The following is a 15,000-nucleotide window of genomic DNA, read 5'->3' on the forward strand; positions in this document are numbered from 1 at the left end:
GCAAGTCCTCTGCCTTTGTCCCCAGTATGCACACCTTGAAGGGAATCAGCACTGACCTCGAAGCTTGTCTTGCCTGGAAAGTGCTTGGGCAGTGGAGGGCTCAGTGACAACTAGGCATTCTGACCACGTGAGCGAGGACACACAAGTTACAAGGCACAGACTCCACTGAGAAGAGAAGGGCGGGGGTGGGTCATACTAAGGCGGGAAAGTGGCAGAGCCTCACTGCAACCAGGAAACGTCCCTGGCCCATCTTTCTGCCTCTCGGCTTCTCAGCTGCCCCTTCTCACTCTGTGGCGGGACTGGCCCTGTCCTTCCAGGCACTGGCAGACACTTTATGGGGACTTCACCTGTTAGAGCGAAGCCCAGGCTGACTACTTCAAGTCCTGGGAGGGAGAGTGCGCTGGGTCCTGTTCAGGGGGCGAGCAGCCCTTAGGCTGGCTCCTCAGGGACAGGCCACGCAGGGTAGGCATGGTGAGCAGCCAGCCCACAAGTGCAAGGAGAAGTGAGGGAAGCAATTACCAGAAAGAAAGGGGGAAAGATAATATCACCCTGGGCAGATGCCCACAGGTGTCTCCTGTGTTGGTCTAATTAAGTGAACACGGTTGGCACACTGGCCACTTCCTCATCACGGGTGATCGACACAATGTTCATGGGAGCCGAGGACCACCCAAGCAGTGTTTCCCACTGTGTCGTCTGTAGGCCAAACTGCGCTCTCCCTCACGTGGCTGACCACCTGTCCCCGCCCCTCAAACAGATCTGCACTCGTGCCTTTGTCCTTATGATCCAAGGGGGTCAGAAGGCATGACAGGCTCAGGAGCATCTGTCATAGAGCCTCTCTCCTGTGACCTGGTTATGAGCTCATGAGACCACAGTCAAGATTAGGAAGCAAAGCTTGTCCCCCAAGGGCCAGGCATGACATTCCACAGTGCTCTTCCCTGTTCATGGCACGCACTTCAGAGAGGGGACCTTGCCTCCTCTGGGGGAGTGTGCTCCTGGGAGATGTCCCCTCACATCACCGGTTCCTAGCAAGATGAAAACACTGCCCCATAAGCACCTGATCATATGTTTGATACTTTGTCCTTTCACAGAATGATGTGGGACATGGGACAGCAAATACCCAAACACCAACAATAAATAAGTCAGCACATAAACATCACAATGTCAACCAGAGCTAAAGGTATGGGTGACAATAAGGAGATGGCAGAGAGGGACTGGGCAGGACTGGGCAGGAGTGAAGGAAAGTATGGACCACGAGGATGGCAAGGTCTTCTTCACCCTGAATCTGCTCAGCCTCGTTGCCCCGTCTCTCACTGGTCTGAACCATTCCAGGGTTCTCATTGGAGAAATGAAGGGGATTCTTCAAGGACCCTTCCTCCCTTTCACTCATCCCTCTCTCTGTTGCCAAAATCACCTCATTTTCAGTTAATTTCTAAAATTCTCACTTAATAAAATAACGTCCTCCAGCGATGACAGGAGAGAGCCCCCAGCTCCTTGCCCTGGCTGGAGTGGCCACCCCGACCCAGCCCCCACCTGCCTCCCAGGCTCACGGCCATGTGGTCTCCGACTCCCCTGCATCTCTGCCTTTGCTGCCTTCTCCTGCCAAGAGGACCTGGCTGTTCTCAGTCTACCTGGTAAAGCCCTCTGTCACCATAGAGAACAAAGGTAAGCTTCCCCCTGCTCACAAGGAGGCTCAAGCCCCTGTCTGAGCTTGCTTGTCCTCCACACCTGAGTGCTGAGGGCAGCCATTGGTAACCAGAATATTGCCTGTATTTCCAGATTTCCCAGACTCATCAGTTAGGTCTGGAAACACATTTGAATTTCTAATTTCTAAGCAAAAATGTTTGCAGAGGGGCTCTTGTCTTGGTGATGTACCCAGCAACCCTAGCCCCTTCCTTTGTCCTAAGATCCTGCCTGCAAGATGGGCAGGTGACCCAGGCATGCCCATCCAGCTCCCTGAGGATGCCCGCACCACTTGGCCCCCAATCCCACCCCAGCCCGGTTCCCACCACTGGCCCCAGCACAAAGCTGAGGAGTTGGATCAATCTCAACTGGCCAGGACACTGCCTCAAAAGTTTTGAACAGGGAGAGTGAAAGATTCTTCTCCTCCCTCCTTACAAGGCTATACAGATGGGACCTGAGGCTACAACGGCTGTGGACAGGCTGCTCTGGGAGGAAAAAGTCCGTGCATGGTAACAGGGACAGAAAGCGTAGTGAGCAGCTCCGTTCTCTGGCTGCTGCCATCACCAAGACCCAGGCCTCCCACTGTCTGCTGGGACACCAACACACCCCTCTACTGGGGGAACTAAGTTGGACCTAGCCACTCGGAGCCACAGTCCTGATTAACACACCTTTGCCTCCGCCTCCCGAGACGCAGAGCTCAGCTCCTTCTCAGGGGACAGTGGACCAGGCCACCCCACGGCATGCCTACCAAGGCAGAGTGTGCATCTCAAAGGAAGCTTTTCATGGATGCTTCTCCTGCACTGTTTTGTTTCTATTCTTATAGATATGACTCTCGGAGAGCTTCGCGCCCATCTGCCCTGACTCACTGAGAAGACTCCGTACAGAATCCAGCTCAGGCAGGCTGCGGGTGGCGCCTGTTGGCAGCCTCGGAAGGGCCTCCTCTGGCCAGGACACCACAGCCGTGCTCTGCTGTCGATGGGCCTGGGCCCTGAACTGTCATGGGTTGGGGACGGTCATCGATTTATTAATGATCCATGTTCTGGATTTCAATGACCAGGTGTCACCTCCGAGTCCAGCCTCAGGGAATTCCACCTCAATAGCAGTGGCCCTCCCCATGCCGACCAGCTGTGCAGCCGCACACTCTCTCCACCTTCAGCAGACCAGTAGTCCGGGCTCCAAGCAGGACTGCAGTCTGCTCACTTGGTGCTGCCAACATATCTCTCTAGGGCTCTGACTCACTCAGTACCCTTCACTACCCTTCACCAGGACGTCCTCCAGCCTCACCTGTGCCCTCCCATGCCCTGTACCCCAGACACCCCCCTCCCAATTCAGCATCCTCTGGATTCACTAAATCTTCCCTAAATTCTACAGATCACGTCTGTGTGGGCAGCACACAGGTAAAGTGCGGATTCTGGAGTGATGCGAACCTGGGCTCCAGCTTCCCGTGCCTTCCTTCAACCTTCAGGGTCTGGACACTTGACCTCTGTGAGCACTGGTCTCCTCATCTCTGCAGTGGAGGTAGAAACAGAGAGTCCCACGGTCCATTATCAGAACGCAGGATTTAGCCTTCAACGCAAAATTACTGAGGATATAAGAAAACTAGCCAAAGAGGAAACAGAGCAAATGATTAAACTGGCGGTTGACGCCTGAGTGAGGAGACAAGACAAATCGACTCACAGGAGGTGGGGGGAGGCCCGGCTGACCAACAGGGATAAACCCCACACGGGACATATTAATCCTGGAAAGGTCTTCCTGCCCAGGAAAGCAAAGGGAGATGTGGAAACTCCAGGTACATCCCTTAAAATAACCAATAGGGGACAGTAAAACCTAGGTGACATTCAGGAAGACTGTGCACCCCATAGTTCTCAGACACTGAGGAGCTGAGGAGGGCTCTTGCACCTCGAGGAGACAAAATGCTGGTTGGAACAGTCGGGGGTGTGTCTGCGCTGGCAGGACTGTCAGTAAAGCCTCACTGTTTGTGATACTTTGTGTCTCTTGGTCCCTTATTTGGGTTTGGACAGGAGAGCATGTTTCTCATAGAGGCACAATTCCTGTTATCCAAAGGGGTTACTGTGACCTCTACTTGAAATAGCAAGTTTTCTATGTGTGCTTTTTGTCTCTGGCCACATGACCTAAGAACTCTGCTGAAAAGAAGATTATCACCAGATACAGCCCCTTGACCTTGGACCTCCAGAACCATGAGGCAAAATTAAACCTCTTCTCTTTATAAAGTTACCTGGCCTCAGGTCTTTCATTATTATAACTAGAAGACAAACCAAGAGCAGGGGAGAGACAATATAATCAGAGAAGGGTGAGAAGATTGTGTGTGTGAGAAGTGGTCTCTTACTACTGACAGCCCATTCCTCTCAACAACGGGATGTAAGCAAGAAGCCTGGGTCTGTGAACAGGAGATCACATAATCCACTCCACCTGCTCCTGGAGGAAGCACATACCCTTGATTCCCACTGAGATAAAAGTCATATTTCACCAGCTGAATGGGCAGCAATCACTTCCAAGAGTCTGTAGCAGTCTAGTGATAAACATCAATAAAGCACTAATAAATTGCTCGAGCTAAACTTCATGAGTATTTGGGGAAAGCATGTGAGAGTCTCAGAATCTCTCATCTATGTTCCTCGCATCTCCTTGGTGCCAGGACCTTGGCTGCAAAAGGAGTTCCAGTCTTTCATTCTTTTTAGGTTTGTTAGTTCCTCACATGAGTGAATTTCTCTGTAGACCTTTGAGATATTTAAGAGAAAAAGAGGACACATCTTTATCTGCAGAAGGTAATAATCATACAATCTCATTGGTATCTTTAAAATGGCCAATGTGCAGTCTAAGAGTGGGGAGAGAAGAGCCCACCCCAGAGATCAGCAGGGCGTGCTCAGGGTGAAGTCAAGGAGCACCAAAGAAAGCAGCCTGAGAGCCCTGCTCAGAGGCAAGATGGTGCCCTGTGCTCGCTTCAGGTGGGGTGACTGACTGTGGGGTTCAGGTACTGTGAGCACAGTATCGCATGAACTCATGCACAAGAAATGTGTGGGTGCCCAGTACCTACAAGGCTTTACAGAGTCAGGCTCCGAAGCTCACTTAAAATGTTCAACATCTCTAGCAAGTAGAGAAACACAAATTAAAGCCATACAGAGATTTCATCTCACTCCAGTCAGAATGGAGATTATCTAGAACACAAGCAATAAATTTTGGCAAGGATGTGGGGGAAAAGGTACTCTCATACACAGCTGGTGGGACTGCAAACTGGTGCAACCACTCTGGAAAGCAGTATGGAGATTCCTTAGAAAACTTGGAAAGGAACTACCATTTGACCCACTCCTCGGTCTATACGCAAAGGACCTAAGATCAGCATACTACAGTGATGCAGTCACATCAATGATTAGAGCAGCTCAATTCACAATAGCTAAGCTATGGAACCAACCTAGGTGTCCATCAATGGATGAATGGATAAACAAAGTGTGATACATATACACAATGGAGTATTACTTAGCCATAAATAAGAATGAAATGATGGTATTTGCCGGTAAATAGATGGAGCTGGAGAATATCATGCTAAGTGAAATAAGCCAATCCCCGCACCCCCCCCCAAAAAAAAAAAAAAAAAAAAAACAGGTTGAAAGTTTTTTTCTGATATGTGGAAGGTAAACCACAATAAAGGGCAGGGAAAATAGAAGTCTGTAGATTAGACAAAGGGGAGTGGAGGTAAGGGAAGGGGTGCAGGAAAAGGAAAGGCAGTGGGATGGGTGTGACATGATTCTCCTGTGTTCGTGTATGAAATCACCACCGTGAACCCCACTATCACACACATCCACAAGAAGGGGGTCCTAACTAGAATAAGATACATTCTGTGCTTGTATAATTATGCAGAATGAATTCTGCTGTTGTGTTTAACTAAAAAGAACCATTTTTTTTAAAAGAGCAGCCTTCCCAGGATCCCCTGAGAGTGAAGGCTGAGTAGGTCTAGACCCGCATCCCTGACTGCACAGCCCCCCTCTTCCATAGCAGTGCTGTCCTCTTCAGGCCTCAGGGAGTGGCCAGAGGCTGTACTCAGCATCTGTTTGTGGAGCAGCTGCTTGGTGCCAGGCTCAGTGGCAGGTGACCAGGATGCACTGAGGAGCCAGACGGATAGTATCCTGCCCCATTGGAGGCCTGAGGCGGGGCGGCACAGCCAGTCCACCAGCAGCAGGGCCACTGGAGGCCGACCACGGGAGAGGGCAGAGCAGGGAGCCCTGCATCTCAGGAGAGGGCCACACCAAGCTCCTGCTGCGCCTTCCCTCTGGCACATCCATGGTGCCATCCGTGCACTCCCCCAGCCGCACTTGCTCCCAAGGTGACAGGGAGGAGCTGGAGCTGGGGGTGACCGCTGGACAAGTCTGCTGCCCTGGGAACTCGGAGCTCCTCAGCTCACCAAAGAACCTGCTCCCAGAGCGTTTTCTTCTCAGCATTGTTAAATAACCAAAGACAGTACTGGTGCAACTTCCCCACCCTCCTATGGAATTAGGGAACAAACAAGCAAGAATTTTAACTTAGATATAAAAATTAAAACACAGCCCAAAAAGAGCTGGGCCACGGTGCTGTCATCTCCCACTTTATCAAGAAAAAAGAATTTTGAAATACTTCAAAGCTCTTTTTCTCTAAGAAATATAGAACATAGAACAAAGGACAAAACCCATGCAGTCATCTCAACAGACACAGAAACAAACAAACAGGATTGGAAGGAAAATTCCTCACACTCGATGAAAGTCGTGTGCAGAGCAACAGAAACTGCTAGAGTTATATTTACTGGAGCCAGGAGAGCGTCCTCTCCCCAGGATAAGGGCTGAGGGAGGACACCCACTCATGCACTTGGTCAAGGCTTTGTGAGGGATTCTTTACAGGCAAGCCAAGCAGGGTGATTAAGCAAGACAATAAGCCACCCAGACAAGAAAGGCAGAAATAAAGCTCTCTTTACAGAGAACAAGGACTCCAGGATAATTCAACACGGAAAGAATGTCTTCAAAGACAGAGAACAAATGGTGCTGAGACAACCGGAAAATCCAAGCTAAACAGAAGAATTTAGACCCTTATCTCACATTCACGAAAATTAACTCAAAAAATGGATCACAGACCTAAATGTACCAGCTGAACTATTTAGAAAATGTAGAAAAATATGTAAGAAAAATCTTGTGAACGTGGATGAGGCAATTATTTCTTAGGTTCTACAGCAAAAGCTTAATTCATAAAAGAAAAAATTATACATTGGATCTCACCAAGTGAAAATTTTATGCTCTTCAAAAGATGAAAGATCATGAAAGACAGGTCAAAGTCTGGGATGAAGTCTCTCAAATCATACCTGATAACGTCAATCACAAGCATTTTTAAAAATTTGTAATGGGCAAAAAATTTGAGCAGCACTCTACCAAATATCTGCAGGTGTCAAATAGCATGTGGGAAGACATTCCATAGCACTAATCATTCCTGAAATGCAAGCTAAAACCAATATGGCCCACCTCTCTGAACCCATCAGAATAGCAAAAATTAACAAGACGATGACACCAAGAGCTGGCACAACTGTGGAGGTAACAGGACTCTCAGACACTTGCAGCAGGAAAGCAAATGCCACGCCCACTTCAGGAAACAATTTGGCAGCTTCCTAAGGAGTTCAACATGTGCTTCTGTGTATTGTGCAACTCTTCTATTCCTAGAGAAATGACTGCTTGAAGTGACAGAAATGACAGACAAAAGCTTGCATGAATGCTCCCAGCAGCATTATCCCAATCAGGAGCAACCCAAATGTCCATCCACGGGGACAAACTGTGATACATTCACACAGTGGAATATGGCTCAGCAGTTAAAGAAGAATTATGGAGACACATACCAGCAAGGATACATCTCAAGTTAATTACACTGAGGGAAAGAAGAGAGAGAGAGATAAGAGGGGCAATGAAGATGGAGATTACAAACATACCTTAAGGTTTCATTTATATGAAACTCCAGAAAATAAAAATTAACTGTCAGGGAGTGATTTACACGGGACAAATGGAGAGGGGCGAGAGAGAAGGGATTATAAAGAAGCAAGAAGAAAGATCAAAGGCTAAAGATATCACTGCCCCAATTTGGGTGGTGATTTTGCACCCACAAAACCATCAAAATGTACCAAACTCTTCATTTAAACATGGGCAGCTCACTGAGTGTCAGCTGTGTGGTCATGAAGCTGTTAGACAGGAAAATGGCAGAGGGAGGCTGCAGTCTCAACATATGGCCTCTGTGACTGGACCCATGCCTATCTGTGTCTGGGCCTCACGGCTCTGTGATCCAGTTAATTTACGAACTTTGTTTAGCTCCTGAGTTTCTTCTGGAAGCTCAGTGAAGCCAAGACACCCTCCCTACCACCAAAGCTGCATGATGGGGGTTTAAATTGTGAATCAAGAACCAAAGCACAATGGAGGGCTCTCTTCCCTCCTACTGAACACAGAATAAATATGTCCCCAGGAGATACCGGACACTAGGGATTGTACATGACCAGGCCTGAAATCTTTAGCACAGTCACAGCCCCACATCTCCAGCAAACCCCAACACTGTAGCAAGCAGGCCTGGCCAGGGAAGAGCAGATGAGGATCCCCAGGAGGGGGAGGGGGGCCACGGGCATGTGTCCTTGCAAGTGAAGGCAGAGGTGTGCAGGTCCAAGATCTCCCTGAATTATGCAAAAACAATTCCAGGATATTAGTTCTTAATTAGAGATGCCAAAGACAGAGAAGAACAAATGATCTAATTAATATTGAAATCATAATGAAGCTGACAGGAACAAAAGGTTGAGAAGGCAGCAGTGCCCATCCCTGGCCAACAGGAAATATATGACACGTCTCCAATTAGAGTGGAACAATGAAAGTCCAAATTAGCAGCATAAAGAAGGACAAAATTAGGCAATAACATCCAAACCGCCTGACAACTTCTTCTGAGCTGCATGGCTCCTGGCAGAGCATGAAGGAGGGAAATTCATGCCAGAAATAGAGTAACCGCAGATCTGGGAGGAATTTTTGTGAAGCATTGCTAAAGGAGAAAGGATGGCCTGCAACCTCTTTTGGAATTTTTCTCTGTGTTCTTCCAAGTAGAATTAGCATTAGCCAGGGGCCATTGGATCAGGCTTTCTTTTATCTGCAACAACAACAGAAACAATCCACACCAACCCAGGCGTACAGCTTAGCTCTGCATAAGCCCAAGACCTGCCTCCTGACCAGCACCCCTCACACCTGAACCTGAAGGGTGAGGTGCCTGTCAGTGATGTCCTCTCTGTAAGGGCCCCCATGAGAACACACCATCGTCCAGCCCATCCTGTCTGAAAGTCCAGCCTCTTGGAGAAACTCCTTGCAGCCCTCATAAGGATACAGTGATCCCAAGAGTGAGGCTGCTCTCCAAGGTGCTGACCGGGTCCTCCAGGCTGTCTGGTGACCAGCAGCCCACAGGCTGCTCAGCAGCTGACTTTGTTTCTTCTAACATCCTCTGCCTGACCTGACCCCTCCCAGGTCACCTGTGGAGATGAGACACTTCCTGGGCAGGTAAGGCTCTCACATGTTAGTGCTCTGTTATTGGCCCTTTAATATCTCCTTATTATGAGTCCAGCTGATACCTGAAGGCCAGACACTTACTCATAGCAGCCACAGGCTGGAGGCACAATTTCAAGATCCGCATGAACTTATATTTATTTCTCTGGGAGCATGCACAGGTTCATCTCCTGCTAAGAAACTCAACTGGCCTCGGTGGCTCTGGAAGCCACAATCCACTGACACAAGGCAATCGCAAGTGCAGAAAAACACAACCTTGTTTGGAACAAGGGGTTGACAGAGGTAAACTTTAAGGATCTCAAGAAGAAATCATCCTGAATTAAGGTAACCCCAAATTCAATGGCAAGCACCAGTATGAGAAAGTAAGGTCATTCAGAGACACAGGTAAGAGGTGACAAGGGAAGCAGAGATTAAAGTGAGGAGGCCATAATCCCAGGAATGCCTGGAGCCCCCAGAAGCTGTGCAAGGCAAGGGCGGACCCTCTTCAGAGTCGCTGGAGGAAGCAGGGCTGCCAATGCCCTCATTCAGGCTCCCAGCCTACAGGAGAAAAATTTCCATGTGTTAAGTCACCCCATTTGTATAACCTGTGACACCAGCCCTAGGAACGCAACATGTGTAGCAAAGGAATGTCACAGATGCCTTTAAGGACCTAGACTGGGGTGGTTGTTGGGCAGGTCTTCGTGAGGGGCAGAGGAGGGCTGCAGTCAGAGAAGAGGATGTGGTGATGGGATCAGGGGCCACGGGGAGAGGTGAAGGCATCACACTGCTGACTTTGAGATGGAGGAGGGACACGAGCTGGGAAGGCAGCCTGCCTCTGAAGCTGGAGGAAGAGGTGGCTCTACCAGCCTCTCCCAGGCTTCCCACCTCCAGAACCCAGGCAGCCACCAAGTTCATGGGGACCTGCTACAGCAACCACAGGGACTAACACACACACCTTCCAGGTGCTGTGGGCGGAAACAGGTCCTTTGTAGATCCAGAGTAAGCCATCATCAAGTGACTCCCTGACTTTCCCTGCCACCTCACCCACATGGTGTGGTACATGACATTAGAGTGACAATCAGGATATGCGGGTCTGAGGGCCCTGGAAGGGATCCAACCCCCACATCCACTAGAGTGCAAGGAGTGGCACTGCCCTTCTACTTGCTGTTTCCTCGTGTGCAAACTCCAGGCCCTGATAGTTCCTAGCTTAAAGGCCCATGTGACAATGAAGTTAGTCAACAGTAATAATGTCCTTATTGTGTAGTACCTGGCACTTAATAAATGCTCAACCAGAGGTGCCTCTTTAATACTCATGTGCTGTTGAAAACTGCTAAGGGAACATGTCACATGCACTCCACCTTGGTAGCTCCTGGGGCTCTATATGCATTGCCCTCCACAAGCAGATGATCAAGATGTGTTACAGAATGGAATATCCCCAAGGGGGCAGAAGAAGGTGGACCGCAGGCCAGGCTCATGTCTCCACCCATCGCCAAGTCCTATGGCTTTAGAGCTCTCTCCGCCTCTTTTTGAAGATTTCCAGTAACAGGAAATTCAGTGGAGATGCCCCCAAAGATGAGAAAGCCACTCATGCATGGTATCTCCTCCTACCTCCAGGAATCCCTAGCATTCATTTATTTGAATATTCAACCAACATTTACTTGTTCCAGACACTGTGCTCAGGGCTGGGAACAGCACAGACACACCCATACATACTTCGGCCCTACAACCAAGTAGAGGTTAAGATTTGTAGACGTGATCATGGACATGCGTATGCTCCTGGATCTAAATTTGCACATCTATCAGTGCAACATTGACATATGATGGCTCAAACACTTTGTGACTTCCTTTAGATGTACATTCTCATTCAATTATTCCCCAAATTCACACTGGGACTTCATCACACAGATTTAACAAACAGCAATCCAATTACACATGCTCAGAATAGCTGGGCTGCCACTGGATGAAACCTCCACCAGAAGACACAGAGAGTAAAAGGCGGCTGCCCATGTCCAGCTTACCTGGGCAACCCCCCCACACACACACACGAGCATTTCCTTTAAACTAACCCTTGCCCTATGCCTGTGGCTTAAAGCAAGGAAAACATTTTTTTAATCAACTGTCTTTTGTACTTCCAAACCCCAGGTCTCCTCTAACGGGCTTTCCAGGACTATTTTGATTGTGGTTCATTCTACCTCTATAGAAGGTAACTTTCCACCAAATTGTTATATTCCCCATTTGTAGATAAGGATCTGAGTTCACAGGAGTTAAGCAATTTGCCCAAGGTCTGGTGGTAAGGAAGGTGGAGTTAAGATCTGAACCCCATCCTCTGTCTGAACGCTTAACCAAAGGACTCACCACCTCTGCAGTCCTTCCTTTATTTTGAACTGAAAATGGTCCTTTTTAACTTCCACTTTAGGAATACACAAAGCACAAATCTCCCTTTTCCCTTGAAAGACATAAAAGCGCCTTCACCACCTCACCCTGGGGCCTCTTCTTCTCATCATCAGGCTAAACACTCGCCCTTGCTGTAGTCTTTCCTCCTGTGATTTGATTTCAAGAACCCTTGGCCACCCAGACATTCTTTGGCAGAACACAATCCAATTTTCTGGTGTCCTCTTAGGGCCTGAAGGATGACAGAATGCTCCTTTCTCTTTTTTGAGACCACAGTATGAGAAAAAACTCACTTTCATCTAAAATCTAAGATCGGAAAGCCAGCCTCCTCAGAATGACTTGAGGTGGCAAATGTCCCTCCACCTCCTTGGGGGAGACAAGAGGGAGTAGTGGGGACTGTGGTGAGCTGGGGGGTGCAGGCCTTACACAAAGGGTCTCCTCTATTCAACTCCAGGTGCAGCCCACGTGGGCCCAAGGCCCAGGACCACATGATCTCGTGATTTTTCATTAGAAACTGGAAATCCAAATTTCTGTGCCAATTTGTCCATTTTTACATGACCAGAACGATTAAAGAATAAAAGGCAGCCAGCCACGTGTATGTACACAATGCACGTACACACACATGCACACATACACACACATTCTCAAGCCACATCCCCTACTTTTTTTTATTTTTAACTTCAGAGTAATTGTTGACTTAAAACTTGACATTTATCCCCTCCAATCTTGCCGAGTTAGGGTCAGGTTCCAGGTTTTTAAAATATTTATGCCTTTAGATTCTGTCCTTCGAAAGTCATTCCATCCCAGGTTGAAGAAGCTAATTTGTGCATTGCCATAATTTGCATCTTCCTGGATTCCCACTTCCTTGCCATCTCAATCCCAGACTCAGGCCACTGAACCCCCAGTGCATGAAGATCTTTGGGGACCCAGCGAACTCATCCTTAGGGCCCCATGGTGTTCCCTGTGCTGTGAAGGAGGGGCTGAGCAGCAGCCCCACAGATGGAGGGGCTCTCTTGAGGGTACTAACAACTGTGCCAATGTACAGGGCTGTCCTTGGGTTGAGGCTGAGGCCAGCACAGGGCTCTGTGGACACCTCCATCCATCTTAGAGTCACGGCAAAATTCACTACAAAAATTAAGAGTGAAGCCACAGGCTGTGCATCACAGCTGTCTAATTAAGTCTGGCCCACTGACACGGGCAGCAGGGACTGCTAGAGGACCTGTCCTACTGCAGGGCTGAGCTTGGTGATCTGTGGGCTCCATTTCACACCTAGAAGAGTAAACAATCATTTGCTAAAGAACTTGCTTTTTCATGAGGCTGCAATAGGCAAAACCTGTCCTCTTCCAAAACTGTATCTATCAGGAGGGACAGAGGATATTTTTGGTGGGATCTGTGAACTTGAACTTGAACTGGCCTCCCTCCAGTGGAGCTCTCCAGGCAGGAGAACAATGATCCTGTGTGGGGCTCCACAGGAGGCTCTCAAGAGGGGACTGAGGGCTTAAGGTACCCACTGAGGGGAGTCACTTGTCGGGGTCCGTGATGGCATAAGCACACGGAGCCATCTCCATTTACCAGTGTCTGCTCCTGCTTTCTGGAAGGCAGGGGATGATGAGGAGTGTGTGTGGCCAAAGGCACATTGACCATGTTTTCATCCATGCACATGATCTCCTGCGAGCACTTGGACCCCTGAGCTGAGAAGGTAAGGCCTGGGCTTGTTCCATCTCCAGGCACCAGGCAGGGCCGTGTGTCCTGGTCTTAAGCTGGTCCAGCCTTCTTCTCATGAAGAATTAACGTTCCAAGCTCAGGAAACCACCGACACCAAGCTTGAGTTTCCTACAGACTCCTTGTTTTTCACTAGATCTCACAAATACACCATTTCTTCTTTACTAAACTGTCTCTAGACCAAGACACAGCCTCCCGCAGGTCGCACTGAGGAGAAATAAACCCCTCCGTGACCCTTTCTCCCTGGAGAACCCTGGAAGGCCTTCCTGTTGGCCATGAACAGTTTTGCTGAATGTCTGAACCAGAGCTGGGAGAAGGTGAGGAAGGGCAGAGCTGGGCATTGACGTCTTCTCCTAAAACATGGGGACAGAGTGGACCCGAGGCCTCTCTCGGCACTTGGAGGAGGAAGGATCGTCCTCAAGACTGAAGTCCCTTCTCCCCAGGTCTTTGCTGCAAAAAGAAGCAGCAACCAATGTACTTAGAAAAAATAGGCAGAAACACCCAATTTAGCAGTTCAAGAACCCTGTGAAGACCGTGGAAAACTGAAAACATGGGTTGCTTCCTGGTAGAATTCGGAGTCAGAAGTGTAGCTAATTAGAATGAAGCACACAGTAAAAATGTCCCTTGGACAGACTCCCCAACTGAGCTATGTGCCTCAGGTAATATTCAAATTAGGGCAGGTAGAACAGGATGAGCTATTAAAAAATTTAATAGTCACTTATTTTAATGTTACTAACAAAAATTTAGTACATCAGGCTCATGAGTTTTATTATCCTGTAATGAGACCAAATCTGTTTTTAAGTTTGAAACAGGGAGGCATTTATTAACACCACACGCCAACCAGCGGGGCCAAACAGCCTCTCCAAAACAGCGAGGCAGTTAAAGAAAATATATTTAGTAAATAAAATGATTGGGCACAGAGAGTTGGTACCAATTGAGATGGTATGGGGACTGTTGATGCTAAGAGAACAGCACCCTGTGAGTAAAGAGAGGGAGGAGGGGGAGGGAGATAGAACTGAGCGTGGGCACAGATTTGCCCTTGAGATTCAGGCTTGGCAGAGGGGAGCAGCTCGGCCACCCACAGATGCTGTCTGACCCAGGTGTCTCTGATTCAGCCGTTTGCTGCTTAGTGAGGTCACTCTGGCCCACAACCCTAGGAGCACAGGGTGCTCACCAGATATCCAGACTAGTACACAGTGAGCCATGAAAGCCACATGCACTTGGGAGACAGGCAGACGAAGCCATCACGTACCTTCACAATGTCCTCATCGGCCGACCTGCACTCCACAGCCTCTGACACGTCTACCACGGAACCGTCCTCTTGAACCCCCACGACTTTGACAGGGACCGAGACGGGCTTTCTGGTGAGAATGGCGGTGTTCAAACCCTCCGTGTCCTGAAGGAGAGAAGAGGTGCCAGTGAGCAAGCTTGGATCCCAGGGAGCGGGGTGAGGCCGGCCAGCACTGCCTCTGCCCTAAGAGCCTGCAGGGATGCAGCCATGTGAGGTGGGGTCCAGCCAGACTGATGGCCACACGGGCAGCCAGACCCTCTCCTGGCACCCAGCCTCTCGGGGAGCCCCGAGCTGCTCCCTCCTCCACCTCCTCCCACACTCTGCACCTCCTGCATCTGTCAGGCTCACACCAGCACAGGATTTCTCCCAGCATTCTCCAGGGCTCGGTCT

The 15,000-nt window shown here is 49.1% G+C and overlaps 1 pseudogene; it reads right to left on the reverse strand.

Moving 5' to 3' along the window:
* The window catches only part of LOC114083172 (transmembrane protein 132B-like), a 38,935-nt pseudogene extending 24,226 nt beyond the window's left edge, over positions 1 to 14,709 (reverse strand).
* Between the last annotated feature and the right edge of the window lie 291 nt (positions 14,710 to 15,000).

The sequence above is a fragment of the Marmota flaviventris genome, chromosome 1, assembly GCF_047511675.1.
Source record: "Marmota flaviventris isolate mMarFla1 chromosome 1, mMarFla1.hap1, whole genome shotgun sequence".
Taxonomy (NCBI): Eukaryota; Metazoa; Chordata; class Mammalia; order Rodentia; family Sciuridae; genus Marmota; species Marmota flaviventris.